The following is a 5861-nucleotide window of genomic DNA, read 5'->3' on the forward strand; positions in this document are numbered from 1 at the left end:
TTTTTTTTTTTTTTTTTTTTAAAGTTTTGCTATAGGGTATATGTATGCGCTTGCCTGAGAGAAAGAAAAAGTGAGAAATCACCACCACCACCCCCCAGGGGATGGCCATGCTAGAATCCCTTCCCCTCTATTCTTCTCTCAGGAATTTGAGCATGCAAGAATTTGGGCATGCACATGCACCTGGTGTGTTTATCCAGTCTCTGGGGCCAAGACTTGAACTGCACAGTCAGCCATGTGGGATCTGACCATCTTAGCCACCATGCAACTGGCTGGCCCAAAGGGTAAATTTCTAATGTTTCTTTTTTTTTTTTTTTTTTGAGAGAGATTTTTTGCTATAGGGTAAATGCGTGTGCCAGAGAGAGACAGAGAGACAGAAAGCAAGAAATCACCCCCTCACCCCCAAGGATGATGGCCACGCTGCAATCCCTTCTCTTCCATTCTCATCTCCGGATTTGGGGGACATACTCATATGTGCCTGGCATGAGTTTTAAGTCACCAGGTCTGGGACTTGAACCATGGTTGACTATGTGGGAGTCCAGCGACATAACCATTACACCATCTGCTAGTCCCCCAGTTTTTTGTTTGTTTGTTTGTTTGTTTGTTTTATGTATTTCTTTGAAAGAGAGAGAGAGAGACAAGTACCCTGGACTGGGTCTCACACTAAGGTCACAGGGAGCCAGGATCACAAGTATATGTGCCCCGTGTGTGTGGGCTGACCAGAGACCTGAACCTACAATCTCCCATATGGGCTCAGCATTACTTGAGCAGCGTGTTACTGCACTGTCACTGAGTAGACCCCAAACTTCAGTTGTTTCCAAGGTGTCCACATTTGCTTGATTTTTTTTTTTGGTATGGGCCTTTTATCGTGCAAAGGAAATTCCCTTCTATTCCTTAATTATAAAAAGATGTTTTCTTTGATAGTGAACTTAAAATGATTTTTTTAGAATGTCTTCTTTATATCTATTGAAATTACAGGGGCCAGCAGGTGGCTTGGTGGTGAAGGGTGCTAGACTCCCATGTGGCCATCCCTCCAATGGGTGGTTTCTCACTTTTCCTGTCTCTCTCTCTTTCTTTCTCTCTCTCTAATATACACATGTACCCTACAGCAAACACAAAAGTTCTCGGATTTTTAAAACAGGTTTTTCTTCAGTAAATTTTATTATTTTCCTAGGAAACTGAATTTACCAAAGTTTCAAAATGTCGTTAATAAAATTCTTATTTTTCCATTGATTTGTACTTTGTCTAGGATATATTCCCTTCTTTTCATCCATTTTACTTCTTGTTTGTGAATAATTTGTGTCTTAATTTATTAAAATGATAAGTTTTGAAATTATTTAGAGATGTGTATATATATACACATACATTAAAATATACACACACATATATTTTGATTGGGTTAGAGATTCTTCTTTTCTTTTTTTTTTTTTTTTTTGGAGAGGTTTTTACTATAGGGTGTGTGTGCTTGCCAGAAAGACAGAGAGACAGAAAGCGAGAAATCACCCTCTGGGGGGATGGCCACACCACAATCCCTTCTCCTCCATTCTCCTCTCGGGATCTTGGGCACGCACGCACACGCACCCGGCGTGAGTTTAAGCCACTGGGTCTGGGACTCGAACTGCAGTTGACTACATGGGAGTCCAGCAACATAGCCATTACGCTAACAGCTGGTCCTGAGATTATTCTATTATTGTGAAAACATACCTTTCTTGTTCTGGAGTGGATGGGCTTGATCAGCCAGTGCAGGTACTCAGGTTATCAGGTGACATCTTTCATAGTTCTTTTGAGATATCATTAAAAACAGAAACTGGAGCTGTGGGTGACATGGTGGTTAAGCCACTGGATCCCATATGGCTGACTCTACAGTGAGAGTCCTGGACCTGGTGGCTTGAGATTCACGTCAGACATGTGCATGTGTTTGTGTGTATATGTGTGAGTATGTGTGTGTGCCTAGAATTCTGAGAGGAGAATAAAGAAGAAGGGATTTCAGTATGACCATCCCCCCGGATAGGTGATTTCTCACTTTCTCTTTCTCTCTGTCTCTGTCTCTCTCTGGCAAGCACATGCACTGTATGGCAAAAATCTAAAATAAGAAACAAACAAACCAGAAACACACTGATCTTCAGAAAAGAGGCATAAAATACAACGCTTCCTCTTCTTGTCCCTCCCAAGCATAGTCCTCTGTGGCTGCCATTCCAATTTTGCATCCTAAAGCACAAGCCTGAGAGAGGACCATGTGGCATCTCAACTAAATGTTGCACACGATCCACTTAATGAATGTGACTTTATATTACAATAAATGTAATCATATGTGCATAATAAAATGTGCACATAATCCCATTTTCCTGCGATGACTGCGGCCAAAGCTGTGGTCTGACACGTCAGTGGATGACAAGCATGTCAGGCTTGATGCTGCTTTGTCATGGAGAGGTAGGACATTGGTAGGGGTAATGATCTATGTCTCACGTTTGTATGCAATGAGCATTCTGGGTGGTGGAGATACGGGTCCTTTTTTCTTTCTTCCTCACTCCTAGTGCAGCCCATACTTTTGTTTTTCACAATAAGCGTGTGTTACTTTTGCATCCAAAAATAATACCTAAAGCTATTTTCATTTTGAAAAGGAACAAGGTGTGGTGATTCCTAATGATGACAATGTTATTCTGTGGACTTGTCAGGTCCCGGGTTGTGTATGGGAGCGGTCTTGGGATCATTGAAACAGCTGGGCTAGAGGGTGATGATGTCAGCGATGAGGATGGTTTGAGTAAAGACGCCTTCTGTCCTGGGAAACAGTGCCCTGGGAAAGGGGAAGACATCTATTGTTTGTGAATACGAGTGTGTCTGGGTTTCTGCCATTGTCTCTGCTCCTTTCCTTGGGTCTTCCCTAGGTTGTCTATAAATGTTAGATGATGCAAGCCAATTCAGCATTGCTCATGTGTGCTACCAGACAGCATGTATGCTTCCATCAAAGCCAAGGTGTCAAAGGGCGTTCAGGCCACCCTGATTGTGAGAATGCAGGTGTGTGTGTGTGTGTGTGTGTGTGTGTGTGTGAAAACTCCGAGATGAGAGGTTTAGTCAGGAAAACAATAGTGCCACCAATTAGCAAAATGCCCCCCTTCCTGAGTCCAGCCCTGCAATGCAGTTATTAGTTGCTGTGCAGAGAAAGCTGGATTTACCTGGTGTACTGGGGTTCGAGTCTTGCCCCGGTGGCTTTCACACTGGCTGAGCATGTGCTCAGGATCCTGATCGACAGTGAATTGGAGGGGGAAAATATCATTGCATATGAGCATGCGCCACTTGAGGAGTGCCTCTCTCTTCTCTCTCTCCCTCTCTCTCTGTCTTTCATACACATACATGCCCTCTAGTATAATAAAAGAAAACAAATGTCCTTCCTTGCTTAGAAATCCTCTTTCTGGTGCTTCCTAGAGGTAGGAGAGAGAAGCAAGTTCCTGTACTGGAGGGTCCAGGAATCCTCCTCAGGGGGCTGGATGTTGTACCCAATGCTGTAACTAGTTCATGGCTTGGTGGGCTGTGAGAGCCAGGGGCCTATCAGCCTTTGTTTCTGCAAACCCAAATGGAGAGCTTTAATGGCATTCATTTTATGGAAGACAAAGCACAGAGGGTGGTTATTTTTAACTTGGGGCAGGAAAATGTGGCTGGAAAGGAAACATCTGTCCCAAACTATTCTCCTGAGCTTTCTATAGAGGTCTCTTCTATCATGTAACCATCAAAAATACAATTGGGTAATTGGTCTAGGCCTAACTCTGGAAAGAAAGGCAAAGCATTCCTCAATTCTCACTTCACATCTCATCATCTGAGTTGAGCCTGAGGTCTGGAAGAGTCCCCCTCAGGCCAGAGCATTGAGGATTGGCTCAAGGACAACCTAATGTCTATGATGTTGTGGAGGGCCCTCCCAGTTTAGTATCTTTATCCAAAATGGCTCCACCCTCCACCCTGGAGGGTTCGAATTCTGTGGACTCCCTGGCTGGGAGTCACCAGGGATCTTGTGCTGAGAGATAAGACTTGGAGTGCTAGAACGCTTTACTTGGAAGTTCTGGCTGTTGGTCCCTGAATAGAGAAGTAAGTCTTCCAAGGGCGGCTAGAAAGTTCTGCTTCCTCTAACACACGTGGGCATCCTATGTGTCTGGCTCTGGGAGAGAGGGACCAGGTGTGATCCTGAATGAAGAGTTTCATAGACATCTTTTTGCCACAGCAGAAGCATTATCAGCCACTTTTGGGTACACAGAGCAAGTCCAGATTCACCCATCACGAGCTCAGGATGGATGAAGTCATGGAGCAGGCAGGGTTGCAGCAGATGGTGTTCAGGTTGTGCACTGCACAGATTCCGGAGAGTCACGCAGGCTAGAACCCATGTCTCTTCATATAGGCAGGAAGAGGAACAAGACAGAGGGTGTTGTTATTGGCTGACGGGTTCCCAGGCTTAGTCTTGGAAAAAGAACCAGAATATTCACAATGCAGTTCTGTGTTCTTTGTTCCTTTTTATAGGTTCTCTTCATTTTTGACTTTTCTTTTTTACTCCTTCCTGTATTCTGTCAAATTCGGCCAGAAAAGAAAATACTGTTTCCCAATTGAGTAGAGAGTTGCCAGGAGAAATCGCAGGGAAAGAAGGAGAATGAAAGAGCTGTGTGGACCCACTCACTCCCTCGTGGGGTGCACTCCACGCAGACTGGTGTCAGTGCAGCAGGGCTTAGAGGGTGTAGGACCGAGTTGCCAAATTGCACAAGTCTCTAAAAGGATCCATATGGCTGTGTTGTACCAAGCCTCTGTGCCCAGGGAGGGGCCGATAACATCATCTGCTGGAGGGAGCCAGTTCTTTTCCTTTGGGGAGGATTAGATGTCAGCTCCACTAGATACTGTTAGCTCATGATGACCCAGGTTGGAAGTCGGGGTGCAAGTGTTTGGTTAGGAAGGAGGGACGAGGGCCAGGGGGCAGAGCAAATGGGAAAGATAGACTTTGTAACTTAGTGCCTGGGAGACAGCTAGTAGAGGAGGAGTTTGGAAACCCCAGGGTACTGAATTTACTTGAGACTTTTTCCCATGCCAAGGCAGTTTGGAGGAGCCACAGTGAAAATGAATGCCAGGCCATTTGCCCACTTCGTGGGAAGTCTAGACTCTTTGTTCCCATGATTAGCCCTCCAGAGCCAAGGAAGATCTCGTTCTTGTCCCCCTCATTTCTTTACACTCCAAACCGTAGCTTCCCCTGGGCTGGAGGGTGGCAGATGGCACACAGCTGTGAGACACATCTGGCCTTGCAAGGATTAGAGGAAGACACAGTGGCCAGCTGAAATCCCAGTGGCTCCCTTGGAGGCCTGCTTCCAAAGACTTGGGGTGGTGCCCCCGCTACTCTACCCAGATCTCTTCTCGGGTGAACTTCACGGTTTCCCTAGGCCCCCACGCCTCCCTCCACTGCTGCTTCCAGCGGGTTCGACAGAGATGATTTTGTGAGAGTAGCCAGGCAGCTGCTACCCAGATGTGTGTTTTCTCCAGATACGGCCACATCCACACTAGGAACTTCGGGAGGATGGGTTGGGGACAAAAGGGACAGGGCCTGAGAGGGTCCTCTGAGCATGTGCTGACCCAGGGGACCAAGCAGAGCAGCCATCTGAAGACTCTGTGATAAAACCAGAGACTCGACCTGGAAAGAGATGGGGAAAGTCCTGGAAGGTGCTCATCTTTCCTCTCCAAAGCTGTGTGTCCAAATATGTGACAATTGTGTTCACCAGAGACTGACTCGTGTGTGTGTGCGTGCGCATGCACATATGCATGTGTGTGCGTGTGTGATAAATAGAACATAATCTTCAGGGAGGTCCTAAACTGATCACTCCTCCCTCTCTCCCCAGCTGTAT

Source organism: Tupaia chinensis, unplaced genomic scaffold (genome assembly GCF_000334495.1).
Source record: "Tupaia chinensis unplaced genomic scaffold, TupChi_1.0 Scaffold000627_1, whole genome shotgun sequence".
In the NCBI taxonomy this organism is placed as follows: domain Eukaryota; kingdom Metazoa; phylum Chordata; class Mammalia; order Scandentia; family Tupaiidae; genus Tupaia; species Tupaia belangeri.